Source organism: Pteropus vampyrus, unplaced genomic scaffold (genome assembly GCF_000151845.1).
Source record: "Pteropus vampyrus isolate Shadow unplaced genomic scaffold, Pvam_2.0 Scaffold136, whole genome shotgun sequence".
Lineage (NCBI taxonomy): Eukaryota > Metazoa > Chordata > Mammalia > Chiroptera > Pteropodidae > Pteropus > Pteropus vampyrus.
The window spans coordinates 339,998-362,505 of NW_011888917.1; positions in this window are offsets into that span (position 1 = coordinate 339,998).

Sequence of the window (22,508 nt, forward strand, 5' to 3'; positions counted from 1 at the left end):
AAATAATGAGTTTGATTCCCTTATCTAGACACACCCTACACTACATTTAGAATTAAAATATGTTTCTAACATGTTAGTTGCTTGAGAATGAAAATGTGTTTTAACAAAGAAGCTATAATATAAAATACACTTTTTATTCCTAACAAGTCCACAAAAGGTCATGTTTTCCACAATGTTGCTTAAACATAGTCTGAAAATTAGTGAATTTATTCATTATTTTATTCAGTTGACACTAACTAAATAACTACAAATGGAACTATTCTAGCTTTTGACTGAAAACTGTGGAAGAGATAGACAAGATGGTAATAGCGTCTTCAGTAGTGGATTGGAATAGCAGGTTCAGATTTTGTGATGGTGAAATTGTATGTTTTGCCAGTTTACTTGTGGATAATGATATAGAGGCCTAAGTCAATCGATGGATTCTTTCAGCTTAGTGATGATAAAGAAATATTAATTTTGAATCTGCTTATGTAAGTTTAAATATTGGTATAATTAAAGGAATTGTAAATACTTTAATAATTATTCCTAAAGACATACAAAACATTACAGCCAAGAAGATATTCAGAGATCATTTCATATAGCTCTCATTATTCAGATGAGAATAGTGAAGCCCAAAGGGGTTACTAGGAGTGACAGTTTTTATAAAGTGGGTACTAGAACTCTAAATTCTAATTTCCACTTTAATATTATTTTCACGATACCTTGGAATAGTTATCAACTCATGGGCATATATTATGTGCCACATTCTCTACATGGTTTCTTATCTTTATCATTCTATTTATCACAGCAACCATATGGTTGAGTAGCATTATCCTGAATTTACAGATAAGAAAAACTATATTCAGTGAAGTAATTTAACAAGTGGGTCCTAGAGCAAATTAAGCCTGAAACATCATTGGAGGCAAAAGTGACAAAACTGAAACTATTCTACTTCAGTGACATCATGAGAAGGCAAGGTTCTTTGGAAAAGTTAATAATGCTGAGAAAAAAACAGAAAGCAGTAGGAAAAGAAGAAGACCAAATATGAGATGGATTGACTCTGTAAAGGCTGAGCAAGGCTGTCGAGGACAGAACATTGTGGACATCACAGAGTTGTCAGGAGTTGGAGCCGAATCCACGGCACACATCACACGCTTAACAAAGCTAATGTAATCTGTGAAATGAAAATCCACGTCTTTCTGAGGCCGAGGTTTAAACCCTTAACCATTTGACTACACTGTCTGATATACCACTCTGCCTGCTTTTCTGGAAAAGAGAAAGAAAAAGTTTGTTTCAGATATCATTAAACTCACATTTTCTCCTCTCTGCACCCTGCTTCAGGTAGGACTGACTTAGAAATACTTGTTCTAGTATCTCAGACTCCATTATCACATTTTTACTTATTCGGTTTTGTTTTCAGAAATTATATATGTGCATATGTGTGTTTATGTGTGTGTGTGTGTGTGTGTGTGTGTGTATGTATTCTAATAATGCTGGTCAATATTCTCCCCTAAACAAAAACGAATATAAACTATATTAATTAATTCAATTATATATGAATGTTTTGAATTATATGTTTTCAATTATATATGAATGTTTTCAATTATATATGAAGCAAAATATATGTATGTTTTGCTTCCCGCTTTTCCTAGGCGATGTAAATCCCACACCTTCTTGAAAATACCAAATTTCCTTCTAATATGCTTACTATCTTTCTTTTTCTTTAGCATTTACGTATCTCTTAAAATAAATTTTGCCTTGAAATTCTTCTTCATTTCAAGGAATGAAAATCTTATTTCCTTACTTGCTTTGAGGAATGATCTAGCTTTTATATAACAGAGGGTCTAAATTTTAAATATGAATCATATATTCTTTAACTCTTTTAAAATGCCAACCCATTACCAGTTAAATATACTTTCTTCTTTGTGATGAAAGTGCTATAAACTATGAGATGGTAAGAAATAGCTGTACCTCACTTTAGAGGCCAAGTCAGACAGGGGAGAAGCAGCCCACAGGAATACTGCGTTGTAATGTCTGTCTTTGAGTTTGGAGTGTTTTGTCATGTTACTGAAAGGGATATCCAAAAAAGTGTACAACACCAAGGAGGCTGGGTGAACATACACTTATGTAGGAAGCTGTTACCCTGCAACACCTTCTGAAAAAAAATGGAATACTTGATCTCATTTGGTCTTAGATGACTGGAACAGAATTGGGTACTTTGGCTGCAGAGAGTTCTCTTTAGAGTTCCCAGAGTGCTATAAAAATCACCTGTAATGAAAGTACTACCTATATGAGTCTCTTGAATCTGGATAATGAAAAATTAAAGGAGTAAAATGTTCTTTAAGAGTAGTTTTAATGGAAAATGAGAATGAGTTACTGATTAGTAGTGGAAACAGTAGATACTCATCCACAGAGAGGACAATACCTGGAACTCCTGTGTAAACAAATCTGGGATCATGGCAGGCATCAGAGAGTAGCTGATAGAGGAGGTGAAACAACAAATGATACACTGGAATACAGACCAACACATTTCTACTGCTGGACAAGCAAGTAGATAAATAAGATGTTTCACTAAAGCTTCTTTGGATTTTACATTTCTCCTTTTCCACAAGCCTGATCCTCAAGCAATTGTAACTGTTTCCCTTCCTATTCAGATTTTTTAATTCACAAAACCCCTACCATGAACCCAGGTAATTACCATTTGTGCAAACTAAAAGTGCTTACCCAGCCTCAGAGCCAATAAAGATCTGATTAAATGTCAAGGAAAAGGGTTGAGTATTAACACTAGAAGGTCTATGTTTAAGTAAAGTTTGAGAGAGGATATTTAAGTACAAGTTTCAAAACAAGTATACAAATGCTCAATCCAACAGCATAAATGCACAATATAAATTTTATACTGAGTCTATTGCAGCCTTTCAAGAACATTGATCAGTGTTCAAACTAGTAGTTAAACTATGCTTTGAACTTTTTTATCAAAAGTAATTCTAATCAAAATTTTATTTACTAGTATTTTAGCAATGAGGAATATGATTTTCAAATAGTATTATTTTACTCTACCTGATGTTAGTTCTTATTTGTATTCATAAATATCCTATAATGTATTAAACTTGTTATATAACATGATGCCAAGTGTTTACTCTAATAATTAAAAATCTTTATTATATTTAACTTTTAAGATGGAAATGTGCAAAATTTTGCTAAGAAGCAAAACAAATGAATTAAAGTGGTTTTCAATTACTATTTGAACTGTCATGTGAAATTTGTGAAATAATATTGCCTACTTTATCATTTGACAGAGAAAGTAATTACATTTTTGGAAAGATATTTGATTCATATATATTTGTAATGTGAAAAACTGACAGTTCAACAGGTATATTTCAATGTTATTCACATGTGAATTTTTGTAAAATGAGGAATAAATGTGATTGAAGCACTACTGTAACAGCTGTATAAATCAGCTGTTCTTATTGCTTTATAGGCCTATCAGAAAAGTTAGTTTTCAAGGCAGTATAGAAATCTGCAAATACTAGCATATTCTCTCTTTCTCTTCTCTTTGATTTGTATGTTCTCATAGTTCTATGTTTTCATTATGATTCAAATTGTGTTTGTATAGGTGATTGAATGAATGCACACATTAAATTGATGTGTGCATAGTAAGGACAAATGAAATCTAACTTTTTTTCTGGAAACCAAATTGATAAAAGTATATCAAAGACTAAACTGCAGCGCTAAATATTTCGCAGATATCTTTATTTAATGTTAGTCAAATGGATAATAACCATATAACTTAATATTAAGTGCTGACTATTTTGTATTTTGGGAATACCATGATAAATCCATTAGAAGTTTTCTTTGACTTTATGGTCTGGAAGGCATAATCTTTGTCATACCAGCAGAGCAACACCATTTCTTCAGGTACAGTGTTTTCTGTCCCTCAAAATAACACCAGTTTCTATAATAATATGTATTTATACAATACATTCTTGATTTGAGAACGATGCTGGCCACAGGTGTCAGGGAAAATGAAAGCATAGTTTATCTAACTAACATATTCAGTTAGGAATAAAGGTTAAATTTTAACTCTTTAGTTTAGCAATGTGCTTTGTTCTGAACAAAATGACAGAAGAAAATGATTCCCCTTGATGGGATATAGCATGTTTATTACTATTCTATTAACTCTCATTTAATTAATATTAAAGAATCCTATTGACAATCAGTCAAATGCATGATAATATAAAACACCTGCGCTTATTATTTGTCCTCATACACCTTCACCCAAAATTGGGATAAAAGTGCAGGGTGTCTCTAAATTTTATTCACTTAATATATAATTATTGAACATTTTTTGTCAATATATTGCTAAATACCAAGAATCTGAAATCTAAGAAGTTAAACATTGTCTGTGCCGTCGTGAAAAACAGAGCTTGTGGTGAAAATGTTCACCTTCCTTAGCCTAGTTTCTTAGCCTTAAGACATGGATATAAAGAACAGAATGTTTGATTTCAGAAGAGCAAAATGTCTGCCACTCTAGAAACCCCCCAAATTAGGCATTTCTTCTAAACTCGGGGTTACCGAATGAGTATTGAACCTTCAGAGAGAAAAGAAACAAGAAGTACACAACAAAAAAGAAATACATAAAGAATTTATATTTATGTAGAGAATACCTTTAAAATAGGTAAAGAGACAAAGTGAAGATCATATGAAGACTGAGTTACGGAAGAGGTGAATTTTTAAAGCTGTAAGTGGCTAGGTACAGTTAAAGTTAGCAGATATTAGGGAATATATATATAGAGAGAGAGAGGGAGAGAGAGAGAGAGAGAGAGAAAGAGAGAGAGAGAGAGGCATCAATTAAAATCTGTTTTAAATATTTGACATTCATGGGCTAGGATAATGGAAATGATTTTGGAAAAGTGAGAACAGATTCCAAATGTATTTATGAGCAGATTGTAGAATATTGGTAACCAATTGGCTGCTGAGGATTTATGAAAAGAGAGGACAGAATCATAGATAATTACGATATGTTAATCTTGAAAAAGTTACAGATGGTAGTGTTATTTATTTCTATAGGAAATTGGACAGGAAAAATGAAAAAAAATGTACATACTTGTTAGAGGAATAGGAAAATAGAGAAAAGCTATAGAAAAATGAGAGATAGCTTGATATGTAGATATAGATATGTTGGATTACATTTGAGATTCTTGTGGACTAACTAGCTTAAAATAAGAATAATAGCAAGCCATATTAAATAATAAGGGAATCTCAAAATCAAGGTCTGGCATAGAGTGCATTCGTTTTGAAAATTATTAAGATGAGGGTGGTAGTTGAAGCCATGCACATGGATGTAATTTCTTAGGAAGAATAAGTGCACCGAAGAGAGTAAAGTTCCTGGGTTGGGTCTGAGGGACAGTGACATTAAGGAAAATGAATCTGTAAGTCTTCAAGTGGGTGGAGGAATCCCAGGATAAAATATCATTACAAATACCAAAAAAGGAGAGTCAACAATGTCATATATTGGAGAAATATTAGATAACATAAGTATAAAAAAATACTTAAAAATCACATTTGGAATTCTACTGTGACCTCAATTATAGACAAATTATTCTAGGTTGGTAGTATTCTTGGTCTCCTTGTTAAATATTAGTTGACTGTAGTGCATGTTTATTTCTGCACTCTCAATTCTGTTCCATTAGTCTAAGTGTCTTTTCTTTTTATTCCTGTATCTAACATACACTGTTATGTCACTAAATGCAAAAAACAAATAAACAAACAAACAAAAAACAATGAGTACTAGCCTTATGTGAGTACTCAATAGAATTCCACCCAGTATGTCTCCGGAAACATTTTCTTCACATATTTACCTCTCTGGTAATTCTATCTGCGCTCTGCCTGGACTCTTGTTTGTTTGTTTTGTTTCTGTCATATTTACATATTTATGAATATACGGATAGATGTCCATATATGCATATGTATGTAAGTGTATAGAACTCTAGTTTCTTGCTCAAAATTCTTATGTGATCTCAACCATTTAGCAACCTCATAATTATACTCCTGGTCCAGACTTGACTTCTCAAAGACTTGTATATCCAACCTATTCAACATTTTCATTTTCACAGGAGTCATCATATACCCCACATGTAGAAAATTAAACTCATCATTTCAAAACCTACATTTTATTTCTTACTCAAATATGTATACAATATTTACATATATATGCATATATCTGTATATATATGAATGTGTGTACATACTATATATGTATATGTATGTGTGTAGGTATGTGTATATGTATATTCCAAAAATTCAGAGAAGTTTAAGGTGGAGTCAGGGCTTTAGTTCCTATGTATAAGACCATAAGGTTAATTTTGCTCAATATTTCACCATCATGCTCTATGGCTACCCAGCACCAACCCAGAAAAGACTTAAAAAAGAGAAGAAAAAGACATATAAAATGGGAAGGCCTAAGTATGAGGCATTATACTTCTTTTCATAGAGCCATAATAACTTTTGATCAAAAGGCCTATGTGTTATGAAATACATACAAGTAACTCATTCTTGATGTACAAAGATAAATCACTGATGAAGTATGTAGGTGTTAGGAATTTTTTTGAAATCTTGGTTCCATAGCACTTATAATATGGCACCAGTTCTACCCAGGTGTTGAGTGATTTTGTGTTTAAGAAATAAAAAGCACTCAAGTACTTCTGTTTAAGACACTTAGAATGAAACTTGATGTTTTCCTTCACAGAACTCCTTTCATATAAAATTTGAGTGTAAAACAGGGGGAGAATCTTTCATTCAGAAGTAATATGTTCCTAAATCATTAAAGGCATACTAGGTTGTTCCTTTTCCTGTGATGACTATTTGCAAGTGAAGAGAAGTGTTCATTTGAAATGGGTTAAAGATTTAAATACCCAAAACTGCTAGAAGAAAAGAGAAAACAAAACTCCTTGACATTGTTCTTGGCAGCAATTTTTTGGATGACACCAAAAGCAAAAAATCGATAATTGGAACTGTATCAAACAAAAAAGCTTCTGCACAGCAAAATAAACAATCAGAAAAATGAAAAGACAACCTGCAGAATGAAGGAAATTATTTCCAAACCATATATTTGATGAGAAGTTATATCCAAAATATATAAAAAACTCATAAAATGCATTAATAAAAAATTGAACGACCTGACTAAAAAATGGGCAGAAGAACTCAATAGATATTGTTTTTCCAAAAGAGATATACAGATGGCTAAAAGGTATCTGAAAATATATTCAATATCTCCAATCATCAAGGAAATATAAATTAAAACCACAATATGAATATGATATCATCTTACACCTCTAAAGATGGTTATCATCAGTAAGACAAGAAATAATAAGTGTTTCTGAGGATGAGGAGAAGACAGAACACTTGTACACTGTTGGTCATGATATAAATTGATACAGTCACTATGGAAAACAGTGTGGAAGTGCCTCAAAATGTTAAAAACAGAACTATCATATGATTCAGCAATTCCACTTTCGTGTATATATCCATAGGAAATGCAAACAAGATCCTGAAGAGATTTCTGCACCCTTGTATTATTTGCAGCATTATTCACAATAGCTGAAATATGGAAACAACTAAGAGTCTGTGAATGTCTGTGAATATATGCATATGTACATGTATATATGCATATATAATAATTCCTTCTTTATATTAACATTATTTAGTCATGAGAAAGAAGAAAATACTGCCACTGCCAACAACATGACAGCATTATGCTAAATGAAATAAGTCAAACAAAGATAACTGCTGCATAATTATCACTTATGTTTGGAAACTAAAAAGACCAAACTCACAGAGAGAGGGTAGAATGTTGGTTACCAGTGGATGAAAGGTAAAGGAAATGGAAAAGTGTTGGTCAAATGATGTAAACTTTCAATTAGAAAATGAATAATTCTAGCCATCAGAAGCACAGCATTGTGATTACAGTTAACAATACTTTATTATATACTTCAGAGTTGCTAAGAGAGTAAATCTTAAATGTTCTCTCTATAAAAAGAGAAATATCAATTATGTGACGTGATGGAGGTGTTAGTTAATACCATGGTGGAAATCATTTTACCATATGTAACTGTATCAAATCTGTAAGTACATTTTAAACTTAAATCTTAACTAATATGTTGATAAATCAATAAAGTTGGAGAAACTTGCCGACGCTGATGATTTTTTCTTGGATCAATAAATAATTCTGAGAATAAAAAAAAAGAGAGAGAGAGAAATCAAATACTATGAGAAGATATGTCCCTTCTTGATAGAGGATGCTTGGATGGGAAATAAACTATGAGAATAAAGACAAATAGAAAAGATTTGATTCAGCTCTAAATACATTCAGTTATCTTCTGTAGTTACCACATTGCTGTGGTAGGGAAGATTTTCTATAACTTAATATTTAATGAAATTATTTGTAATTGACATTTATTTTTTACTTATTGTATGAGAGGAGCTATGCAAAGTAGAGCAACAAGTAAAAAAATAAAATAAAATAAAATAAAAGTGGAACAGACACAAATATTGACCCTGTAGACTTTATTCTAGTTTCTTTAAGCAAGTGCAGCTCGAGAAATTAAAAGCAAAAGCTTACTTCATTCACAATCCTAAGCTGCTATCAGTTGTCTTCTCTGATGTGGTTCCCATTGGTCCATTATATTAAGCAATTCATTCCATGGAAAAAACTAGTCTACACTATACCTTACTGGTGGATGAATTATTCAAGGTTAGCTCATAAGGTAGTTCAAACCATATATAAATAATTCAGAAGTTATTACATTTCTAGTGAAAGATAATATGAAATATTTTATTTCATAGTTTGTACCAATAATTAAAATCCTTCTCTAGTTAAGAACATAACAACTCTACCTTTTTACTCCCTCCTTTTATGGTTTTTAACACTTTTTTATTTTTCAATTACAGTTCAGATACAATATTACATTAGTTTCAGGTATACAAAATAGTGATTAGACATTTATATAACTTATGAAATGATTACCCCAATAGACCTAGTGCCCATCTGACACCATACATAATTATTACAATATTATTGGCTATATTCCTTATGTTGTACGTTACTGTTTTATTTGTTTATTTCATTCCTTAGATTCTACATATAAGTGAAATCATATGACATTTGTCTTTCTCTTTCTGACTTACTCCACTCAGTACAATACACTCTAGGTCCATTCGTGTTGTTACAGATGGCAAGATTTCATTATTTTTTAATGACTAATATTGTAATAAATATATGTACCACTTCTTCTTTATTTATTCATCCATTCATGGATATCAAGTAGCCTCCATATCTTGGCTATTGTAAATGATACTGTAAGGAACATATGGGTTCATAGATACTTTCTAAGTAGTGTTTTGGATTTGTTCGCATAAATACTTAGAGGGAATTACTGGGTCCTTCTTTGTCTCTTGTTATAGCCATTGTTTTAGTCTATTTCAGTTGGTGTAAGTATTGCTACCCTAGCTTTTTTTTATTTCGTTTTATTTCCGTTTTCATGAAACATCTTTTTTCATCCCTTTACTTTCAGTCTGTGCGTGTCTTTCGATCTGGCAAGTCTCTTATAAGCAGCATATCTAAGGGTCTTGTTTTCTTATCCATTTAGTCACCCTATCTTTCGATTGGAACATTTAATCCATTTACATTTAAAGTAATTGCTGATAGATATGTAATTATTGCCATTTTATTATTCATATTTTTATCTTTTTCTTTTTCCTTTTCCCTTCCCTTCTTCCTCCTCCTCTTCCGCCTCCTCCTCCTCTTTCTCCTCCTGCTTCTTCAAAAAGTCCCTCTAACATTTCTTGTAATATTGGTTTAGTGTTGATGAACTCCTTTAGCTTTTTCTTGTCTAGGAAACTATTTATCTGTCTTTGGATTCTAAATGATAGTTTTGCTTGGCAGAGTACCTTCCTTTTATGTTTCTGATGTCACAATTTATGTATTTTTATATTGTGTATTTATTAACAAATTATAATAGTTATAGTTCTTTTTAGTGCTCTTTTCCTTTAACTTGTATACTACATTTTAGTGGTTGACACATCATCATATTACAGACTTAGAGTTTTCTAAATCTGACTGTATACTTACTTTTACCACTGTGCTGTATATTTTCCTATGTTTTCATGTTATTAATTATGCTTCTTTTCATTTCGGCTTTATACTACTTTCAGCATTTCTTGTAAGGTAGGTCTAGTGGTGATAAACTTACTCAGTTTTTGTTTTTTCTGGGAAAGTATTAATTTTCTTTCATTTCTAAAGGATAACTTTGCAGATATAGTATTCTTTGTTTTTTGTTTTTTTTGTTTTTTGTTTTTCTTTTAGCACTTTGAATATATCATTCTACTCTCTCCTGGCCTTTGAAGTTTCTGCTGAGAAATCTGCTGAAAGCTTAATAGAGGTTTCTTTGTGAGTTACAATATTTTTTTCTCTTGCTGCTTTTAGGATTCTCTTTGTCTTTCATTTTCACAGTGTTATTATAATATGTCTTGGTGAAGATTGGATAAACATATTCACCAATTGAATAGAACTGAATGTTCACGAATAAACTCTCAAATCTATGCTAAATGAAAATTTCACAGTGGTACCAAGTCATATAATGGAAAAGATGAGTCTGTTCAAAAAATGGTTCTTGGAAAACAAGATATGTACATGCAAAATTATAAAGTTTGGATCCTCACCTTACACCATATAGAAATAAAAATATTTCAAAATGTATAGAGTAACTAAATTTAAAAACTGAAGCTATAAAACTCTTAGAAGAAAACATAGGAGCAACTATTTAAACCTTGGATTTGGCAATGGTTTCTTAAATGGGACCCCAATAGCACAGACAATAAAATAAAACAAAACCAAAGAGTAGATAAATTGAACTCCATCAAAATTAGTTGATAATAATGTTTCTAAATTAAATTTCTTAATGTAAGTTTGTATAAATTTTGTGTACACAAAATTCTTACAACCAGCACTTAGCACAAACAGCCTTTGCTATCTCTTAACTTTGTACAAAATATTGAACTTTATCTGCTTTTCATGTCCAGGTTTTTTATTTGAAAAATATGTACCTTTTCTTAGGAACATTCTAGATTCAGATAATCAATCCATTGGTACTTGCCTCCAGATTAGACACCCAGATGTGACCAAAACTTTGTTTCTTTTAATATTGATTTGTGTTCTAGAGAGAACAAAGTATACCTGCAATTCCCTGTTGCAATCTATGCCTTTCTGTTGTTTAAAGTATTTATGTGATTTCTTGAAAGGTACTGCCTATATATAGCAACAAAAGACTTTAACCCCTCTTTTGTACGTAATACTTGAAAGTAATAGTGTTTATTCCATAATTAACAAGCTGAGAAGAAACACAGGATATTGAAAAATGATCATTTTAATACTTTTTTTCTAGTGTTTACTGTTCCTTTACTTCAGCATTACCTAGTGACAGATTAACAAGGATTAGAAAATGAATACACTGGTTCTCAGGATATGGTGAATGAAAAGAGGATGCTCTCAGAACTACACAAAATAATCTCTCCATAAATTTCATGCTTAAAAAGTGGGAAGTTTGAAAGTGATCTGTAGCTACTAAGTTACTTTCTTAAAAATTAGAAGCATACTCTTCAGAGGAATTAGAACAAGTCATTTAGAAAGGCTGCTTGGCAATTATGAATTATATGTGGAACACACAATGCTTTGGCACCTGTTTGGAAAGTAGATTCCTTACTTGGCATCTAAGCCTTTAGTTATCAAGCATGCCTGATATTGTAAATCCCCATTTGTGAATGTGACTGTTCAAAGAGGATAAAATATGAAAATGACTTGCAAATTATCATTTGGGGTCTACATTGCAGAATAATTAAAATTACAAACATGGCTAAATTAGTATTTTCTGTCTAATTGTTTTGGTTTTAAAACAAAATATGCTTAATGTGGATATGTAGGCAATGTATAAAAGATTAAGCTATAAACAAATCCTGATTACCAATACTTTTTAGTAAAGGAGACTTAACTCATACTCATGCTGTTCTGTGAGATGTTACAGATTTCTATAGGACATCATATTGGAAATCACTGGATCACATTAAACTTGCATAGTGAGGTGATACTCAGGATCCATGATAAACTAATAATGTGATAGATAGCCAGTCAGGAAAACAGGAAAAGAGAACCAGAGTGCAGATGAGCGTGGAAATAGCTACATAATTTTGTGGATGGTTCCTCCCACCGTTATTCTCAAAAACATTATTCTTACATTTCCACAGTAAGACTGTGGCAGTTCAAAGCCCTTCATAAACTAAATGCTCGTTAGGCCCATTGCTACATAGTTTCAAATATAATGTCTTCACATACATATATTCTAAACTGGAAGGAAGAGGATAGAAATTAAAGTTTGATTTGGTTGGTTTTTCCCCTCCTTTATATTGTCAATCTATTTTATGGAAGGGAATGTTATTTTTAAAAAAATGGATAAACTTTTTCTTTTAACTCAGTGGCTAAACTTAATCCCATCACTGGTAACTTGCACATGTTGAGGTGGAGGCAGAAGTGATAAATATGTAGGTAACTCTAGTTCCTGAGGATTACTTAGCCCCAACAAATCCAGCAAGCCATTTATCTATCACCATAATATTCCACACTGCTATAGCATTCAAAGGAGAAAACTTGAATTCTTCAAATTTGGAGCCATGTTTTATTCTTTGTTTTATCTCTAGCACCTGAAGTGGTGCTGCCTTGTAATATAAACTACAAAATAAATGTGTGCGTGCACATATACAGGTGTATGCAAAATAAACAAACATATATATATATATATATATATATATACATACAAGAAAATGTATATAATAAATGTATTGTATATACACTCCATCTTTGCTTTTATTTTTCAGTGTTATGTTAGGTAATTTTAGTCTTTTAGTTTCTTTATGAACTTTAGAATCAATTTATTGATACCTACAAAATAGCCTGCTGGGATTTTCATTGGGAAGAATGGATTGCTTTCTGACTATTATGTAAAACCTATGAAATTGCTAATCCTTAACTGACAAAAACAGCGATGGCATATGGTTCAACCCAATGGAATCTAAAATTTTGTAACCCATAAGATATAACTTGTGAAATCAATCCATTTAAAAGAGAAATTGAGACAAAATATGTATATTGACTTGTAAACGACTTTAAAACAAGTTAGTAGTAGAACTCAAACTCGAACCTGATCTGTACACTGCTAATTCAGCACTTTCACAAAATTAATCTCAGCCACCAATCCATCTACTCATTCAACAAAAAGTTTTGATTATCCCTTATTAAGTTTTGATAACTTAGAATTGCAATGATTAATGATAACTGCAATGTTAATGATAACTTCGCTGTCCTGGAGATTCTCAAAATATAATATTATGACATATGCCTACTACATTACTCTTTATGGAAAAAGCACTCAATAGGTTCTTGTCTACTGAGAAATTAATATATTTCTTTTACTTTCTCCTTTGAACTCATTCTCCTTCTTTATAAAAGAAAATAATTTTAATTTTTTTGAGGAAATATGTTAAAGCCTAAAGTCTCTATTTATATCTCGATTTATAGTATCCCTCTTATGAATATCGGTGATCTATTTCTTAGAGATAGTTTTTTTAGTAATGTTTTTTAGAAACAACATTAGATTCTCTATTCAATTTTATATATGCCACATTCTCCCATGAGTTATTTTTGCTTTTGTTTTCTTTTCTTTTTTTTTCTCCTTTTTCTTTGTTTTTTCTTTTTTGAAGACCAGGATTCTTAGTCTGTGCTAGTCCATATGACTCTATAAAGTATTAAAAGATCTAACATTTCTGACCTTTATACTAATATTTACAATATTTATTTTCCTTCTCATTCGTTTGTGGAGAAATATATGCCTAAGCATGTTAGCTGACAATCTTTTTGTTTTTAGCAAATACAATGTTTTCAACATTTGTAAAAAATTACATTGTATAAATTATTCATAACATAATAGGGAAATGGTATTTTCACAGTGCTTTATTTGGACCACAGACTTATTTGCATCTTGTTTATAATTTATCTTGCTTAGAATAAGATTATTGTCTTGTTAAACAGAATTGTATTATTATTGCTTAATTTGAAAATCAAGTGGAATCTAATTTTTGTCTTATATACATGTACAGCATACTATAATAGAAATCATGTATTACAGTCACATTGACCTCAGAAATTTCTGACTCCAAATAACAGAACTATTTCTGTTTTAAAATAATTCAAATGTAGCATCCTTAATTTTCTTAAGTTTGATGCATGAATTAAAAAAATATCACAAATAATATGATTATCATACATTTAACATAACAAAATATCAAAAAGATGTTGTCAAAACAGGTGGATTAAAGAAACTGTTGAGTCAAAACCTAAACAATTCAATACATGGATATTGAAAGAAAGAAACAAAGAGAGAAAGAGAAAGAGAGAGGGAGAGGGAGGAGAAGGAAGGAGAGAAAGAAAGAGGGGAAGGACAGAGGGAGAGAAGAGAAAAAAAGCAGTTTCACTCCCTAATAATTAGTATTTCTTATCAATTTGTTTGAGGAATCAGGGCCTCCAATTCCTATCAATATTTAAGTTTCTTGGATATTTCTATGGTAAAGAAAAAGTTCTTGCTACAAATGTATTCACCTTTGGCTTTAACACAGACATATGAACATATACAGAGACATATATGCCCATTCACATACACAAATTAAGACTCAAAATAAGTTTAATGAAATCTGTCATACCACCAATAATTACATATACTATTAAACAGTAGTTATAGCAGCCTTGAGAAATTCTAAATAAATCTTCAGTTTAGGATAGTTTATTCTTTGTTTAGGATATTTCCCAAATACCTCTACCCCATCCTCTTTTATTAGGTTCACGGTAAAACTGAGGAAATGGTGAAGAGATATATACCTTTTTTTTCTACATATGCATAGCCTCTCCTATTATCAACATCTCTCACCAGAGTGATAAATTTATTACAATTGGTGAACCTATATCATACATCATAATCACCCAAAGTCCACAGTTTACCTGAGTTTACTCTTGCTGTTGTACATTCTATGGATTTGAAAGAATGTATAATGACATGTATCCATCATTATGGTATGAAAATAGCTTCAGCACCCTAAAAGTTCTATGTGCTCCACCTATTCAGCCCTACCTCTCTCAAACCCTGGCAACCACTTATGTTTTAATGTCTCCAGTGTTTTGTCTTTTCCAGAATGTCAGACAATTGAAATCACATCTTCTTTAGCCTTTCTGATAGGCTTTATTCACTTAGCAATAGGCATTAAGTTTCATCCTTGTGTATTCATGGCTTAATAGCTCATTTCTTTTTAGCACTGATTAATAGTCTATTGTCTAGATGTGCCTCAGTCTATTTATTTGTTAACCTACTTTGAACATTTTGGTTGCTTACAAGTTTTGGCAATTATAAATAAAGCTGCTATAACATCCCTGTGTAGCTTTTTGTGTGGGCATAAGTTTTCAACCTCAGTTAAACACCAAGAAATGAGATTGCTGCATCACGACCTCAGTGCAGGTCTCAATCTCAAATCAACTCTATTTACATTTTGAACTACATAATTCTTTATTCAGAGGAGTGTCTTGTGCTTTAAAGGATGAAGCAGTACCACTCTGCCCACTGGAAATCAATAGTGTTTCCCCTTCTACCTTTTTTTTCTATAACCGAAAAAATCTCCGTATAATGCTAAATGTCTCCAGAGAGGCAACTCCAAAAACCATTGTCTTAGAGTTATCATTTAAGAACTGTCTAGTGATTGAAAAAAATACATTATCTAAAATCAAGCAGTTATCAAATTTATTTTTTCTTTACTAGATTTAAATATAATTACATTCAGGATTTTTCTTATTGACCTAGTTTTGTATTTTTGTTGTTCCCCTTATCCAGTGTAGTATCAGTAATTACCAAAATTAGCAGTGAAAAAAATTGTACTCAGATGCAAAACTATTATATTTCTCAAACAAAATACTTTTATTTCTGAGCATCTAGCATGACAATGAAAGCGGAAAATCTGAATATAATTAGTTACACAAATCTCATTATTTTAATAAAGGAACAAGGGGTATTTATAATTTTCCCAAAAGTCTTTAAGTAAGTGGATCAAGAATCAGAAGTTAAGATTAAAATTTATGTAAAACAAAATATTAATATTTCATATTAACCTGTCAGTCTGTTTAGGTAGCTTGGGCAAATACAGATTTAGAAATTTTATCTTAGAATGTACAACATGTGTTGTGCCTGAGTCTTACTGATTTAGACTCAAAATATTTACCACTGATTCTATGTATATCAGCAGCTGCCATTCAGGTACTGTAGACTAGTCGCTCAATGGATTCTGCGTGCTGTTTAGTTAGAGATTGTTCTGATTTTGCTAACTTCCCTAACCAAAATGTCAATAACCACTTGAGGCACAGAGTGAATGCTTAATAAATATTGTAAATGTGGACATAATCATCCACTTGAGCCACAGTGTTTTATCTCTAACTCTAAATTATCCATTCAATTCCAAGTTCTCTATTATACAGCAATGCGTTACTACTGACTTTCTAACAATTTTGAGAAATGTTAAGCATCAAATCATTGAAAACAACTCTGATTAGGTGATTTCCTTTAGTTTTCTATTCTAAGGAAGCACATATGCTTAACCTTCACTATTTTAGTCTCGAGTCCTGGGAATTCATCCAAATATAAAATGGCATATTAAGTTGTATCCTACAGAAGGATAAAGGAATCTTTATTTTTAAAACTTATGAGAAAATTTTGACCAATCTCTCTGCTTCCTTCACTCTTTCTTACCTTCATTCTCTGCAACACATGGAATCATGTCCAAATGTGGGAAATCAACCATCTCTGCAAACTGAAATCCTAATATTTAATTAGCCTAGTTTCAAATAAACAATATTTTCATTTGGAACTTGAGATTGCAAACTTCTTAAAGGATGAGACTCTGCAATAGTATGGGATAGAGCTCCTCTTGTGGATTTTGGGCCAGGTTTATAATTCTCTTAAACATGGTTTTGCTTTTAGAATCATTGTAGGCAATATGATTGATTCATGTTCATGACCGATTAGGACTTTTAAGTATGCAAATTATGTAGCTGACACATATAGAGACTGATGAAGTTTTACTAAATATAGAGTTATCATTATGAGGAACTGGTTTATAATATCCACAACATATATTTTATGCATTTTATTATTTTATTAATTATAATAAAGTTAATTTATTTTATAAGGTATCTTTTTAAAAACAAAGTTTTCTCACTATGCTTTATGTGATAATAACTGTCTTATAGTCTTAATTAGGTCTCCATTTATAATTATAGTTTTCTCTGTTTTTTATTAAGATTTTTCTTGTAGTTACAAACTCTAAGGTAGTTCTTTGTTCTAAAAAAATTCATTCACACTCACTATACTTATATATATATACATATAAAATATATGCTAGTTCATGAAAATAGAGTAACATGCAATTTTAGTCTATTTTTGCATTAAAATAAGGCTTCTCCACTGTTGGCCAAAAATTCAGGTGCAGTGATCGGTTGGGTCAAGGATTAAAAAATATTCCCCACTGTCATTAGAAGATGAAGGGAGTGCTCAATGCAATTCTGACTCTATGGTTATTGTCTAGCCTCCAGGTAGAATCCAAAAAGCATACACAATAGTTCTGGCAAGGTTTCTATAATCTTTAAGTGACACATATCAGTGAAAACTATTTATTAATTTGTTTTAAATCTTTTAAACACTGCAACTTAAACTTAGGGCTATTAATGCAAGTAATTTCAGTTTTCTGCCTTTCACCTTCAATGAGTATAGGACATCAATTATCCTTTGGTTCCTTCCGCAGGTAGATGAATGAAAGTTGCAGGTCTATACAAAACAGAGAAATAGAGTTTCTATGGGGAAGGTAGAATTTCTGTCTCTTGTCAATTAACTGAGGAATTTAAGTTAATATGTAACAATTTTCAAACTGTAAAATTTAGTCATATTTTTGCATAAAATTGATAATTTAGTCTAATAATATTGAAATTTAGTATATTTTATCAAATTTAATTCATGGGTTAATATTAAGATTTTATGGTGTTTTGCCTTCCTTTTGAGAAATTCTGTCTCAACATATGTAGAAATACATTTAATTTAAACACAAGGGATAATTATTTTAATGGAAGAAATCTGAATATTCCAAAATATGGAAATGATTAATTACAATTTGGCATCTTCAACAGATGGAGATAAATATTCTTGAGTTAGCAAGGAAACTATAATCTGTCTTTCAATTTGTCCTTATTTGGATGTATATTGGATGATTATATAATGACATATAGAACAAAAATAAAGAGTAATATGCCTGATCACTTTAATTATGCTTGGATTGCGAATGACATATTATTTCTAACTTTTTTTTCCCTAAAATGACTATATATTAGTTTTATCACCAGGAAAATAAAGTTATTTAAAAATATCCATATAGGCAGTACAGCTTTGCATATTTCAAAATAATTATTAAACAAATTATGACAAGTAATTCCAATGATTGTCCTATAGAAGCATTTTAAACTTTCTAATATATTATGGGAAAAATATTGAGTATAATTCAAAACGTCCTTCTAAGTTCAGGCTACTAAATGTGGCATTGAGTAGAAAAGCCTAAAAAGAAAAAAAGGAAAGGCACCAATGCAAAGTAAGTCAGAAAAACTTGAGAACCACATGATTTCACTCATATGTGGAGTATAAAACTGAAAGGAACAAATGAACAAGACAAACAGAGACTCATGGACACAGACGACAGTTTAGTGGTTACCAGAAAAAAAGAAGGAAGGGGGATAGATAAGAGCAAAGGGGGTCAAATATATGGCCACAGAAAGAAATTTAACTTTGGGTGGTTAACACACAATGCAATATACATGTAACATATTGAATTGTACACTTGAAACCTATATAATTTTAAATTTAATAAAATAAAAAGGAGGAAAGAGTGTCAACATATTGTGTTTTTGAGACATTTAAATGGCTTGTCTCTTTTTGCATGTCTCCATCCTTTTACTTCCCTTGATTAAAAGTTAATTATGTTGTTAATCCAAAACATCTGTTTAAAGAAAAAAGAGTAGAGAAACAGTAAGCACATAAGCGAGAAAAGGTGGTTATAGAGGCACAAAATTTGAGCTTTTGAGAATCGATTTTATTCTTATTCCGGAAACTGATTTCCAGTATTTATTTAACATATAGGCATTACTAGACTTAGAGGACTTGGTTTAACTCTCATTTTTGTCACTTTCTAGCTCTGTGACCCTGAATCTCAATTTCTTCATTTAAAAATAAAATTAAAAAAAATTAATACTTATTCCTGCCTATCTTTCAAAATCTAATAATTTTTAAAATAAGTGAACTAGAAAATGTAAGAAATCATAAAATGAAGCTATCGAGATAAATGGTAGTCTTCCCTTTGGAATTTCATTCAAGAGTAAAAATCTTTAAAGCTTTTTAAAATTGTCAACTAAATAAAAAAATTTACACTAAGAATTGAAATTTTATCTATAAATAATAGTTTCTCTTTGACAATGTCTTTTCTATTGTGACATAATTTTATACTTTTAATGAAAAATTCCTCAAAACTTTAGGGGGGATTATTTTTTTTTCTCGTGGCAGTTCGTACACAAAAGGGAAAAGAACCCATTACGCCAGTTGTTAAGACTATTTTTTATTGAAAACATTGTAATGATATCTAGCTGTATAGTGAATCAAAACTTGAAAAAATATTTAAATCTAAATATTTAATCTAGAAATATTTTAATCTAGAAGACATAATGGACAAAGACTTTGTTCACAGAATAAGCATTATTTAAACCAGAGGCCTTTTTACTTTCTCTAGAGAGCAAAAACACATCTATCTCAGCAATCTGTATTCTTCCACAAAAGACAGGTTTTAAAGAGGACTTAAGGATCATATAATACAATTCTTTTATTTTAAAATGAAAAAAACTAAGGGAGAAAAGGAGATAAGTGATTTTTCCATCATCACCCCATGAATTTCTGGAGTAATTTAGATGAGAGAGCCAAGAGGCCTGACAAATCAAGCCCTTTCACTGCACCCAGATTGCTAAGTCCTCTCCCAATGGCTTTGGCATAAGAACTATGCTTGTGAACATTTGGAAATGAATTTTTGAGTCAAAATGATTAAAGAGCATATGAATATATGTGTTAATAAATTTCAGCCTTCCTTACAAAGTCAGAAAATTAGCTAACCACTTTAAATAAAATTTGTAAAACCCTTACCACATATTTAAGCCTTCTTTTTCAATCTTTCAGACAAAACTAATAAATATTTACAGAATGCTCTGTTCCAGCATAACATAATTGTATTTTTGATGCCAGTTTATATCATGGATAGGATAACACAAATCCCAGGAGACAGAATGAGTTAGCCATTCTTCTGAGGTACACCTGCCCAGTGACCCTATTGCTAAATAAGTAGTATCAAAGTTATACCCATTAGTTCATGTTCCTCTTTTAAATGACTTACAATTTACCCAGCAGTCAAACGGCCAAGTGTTTGTCACACTGTAGAAGGTATGAGGAACAAGTGGATTTCTCAGAGGACTGTTCAGTTTTATGTGGCTTTACATCCTTTACAATATCTCTTTTCTTTATATAGCGCTTGGCAATATAGGAAAATGAAATTTTAGTCCTGTATTTCTTATATTGTCCACTTCCCATTTAATCTTATTTCTATGCTCTTTCTTCTGGTAAATCATAAGAAATTCTTAAGCCGTTATCAGACAGTAATTTGCATATCCAATTTACCACTAGTGATTAAGCCTTCATTTGGGAATATTGTTAAAAAATCAATGCCAGGTCATACTGGCTGGATTTATGCAATTGACATTTAACATTACTCTAAGTTTGTTTCCCAAGAATACGCAGGGATAGAAAATAATAATAACCACAAAAATGATCTATTGGATTTATTAAACCTCTCTATAACATAATATATAATTAGTTATTGTATATGCCTATCTCTAATTCTCACAACATTGTGAGGAATAACATGTATAAATTGGTACCATCATTAGCATCTTTGATTAGATAAGGAAGCTGAAACACAAGATCACATATGATGTAAAGAGCAAAGCTGGAATTCATTTCCATGTCTTCCAGACTCCAAAGCCAGCACTGTCCTACTGTACCCATCACAGAAACAAAAACTTTTGAGTCAGCCTTTATCAAATATTTTTTAAACATCCTCATGTTTATTCTATTTTTAAATCTCTGGGGAGAAAACTCAATTTATCAAGTATAGATCTAGAATATACAATGTCACCATTCTTATGCACATGAGGCAATAAAATCTACCAGTGAATTTTTTCCAGAGGATTTTTATTTTTGGCTTTACTGTGAGACAAATACTTCGTAACTTAACCTGAGCACATAGTTTTGTATGCACGCGTACATACAAAAAAATGCATGTTTATATTTGCTTCTTAATCCCAAACAGAATTTATCTTTGCATTGTACATATATAATTGTAAGTTATTATGCCATTTTATAGAGCATATAATATGACCTTTCATAGAAATTGATTTCCCAGGTTTCTTATCCACAATATAAAGAGTTCAAATTAATTTCTTCTTCCTACAAAGATTTAATTTGTAACATCTTAGTTATGCCCTAATGAGAATTCTACTTTTGTCTTTATTCCATGTTCCAATTTGTAACAGAAATTAAATTAGTCGATCATAATTCATTTTCCACAAATCAGTAGTGACAACTATACTCAACTGACAACTATACTTATTCAAACTGGCTTCTATTTTTTAAATCAATATATTGTCTAACTATTAAACTAAGCTAGCTGGCTGACAATGTTTATTTTTCTGTACTCCCCATTCATGAGAATTAAGAGAAAATGGACAGTTTATCCTTTCCCCCATTCTATTCTTAGTCATTTCATTAGTTTTCTATGAGGTTCTTTAGAACCATTTAGACAATTTAGAGGGCAGTCAGGCCCGGAAGATTGTGCAGTAATTTGTGGTTTGAAAATGTAAAAAGAGAAGCAGCTGGCAAATATTTAATGTCAAATGACATATTGTAAACATTTTATAGAGAAAATCAGGATCAATACATTTGTGGAATGAATGAATGAATGAATAATACTCTGAATGTTTATTGACCTGTCATTTTAATTAAACTCTATTACAGAAATTTGTAAAAAAGTAAACTGAAAATAAAATAATTCCAATGAAAGTTCAAGCTAAATAATTCTTTTGTCATTATCTACTTAATAAAGCAATATATAATCTCTTTCCTCAACAGGATCAATAAATTCAGTTTTCTTTCTTCACCTACATTTGGAAGCAAGTGAAGAGTACAAAGAGTAAGAAGACAAATGGATATCAAATTGTTCCTTTTATAACAGATGTAGCCACATTCATCCAAAGGGACTTA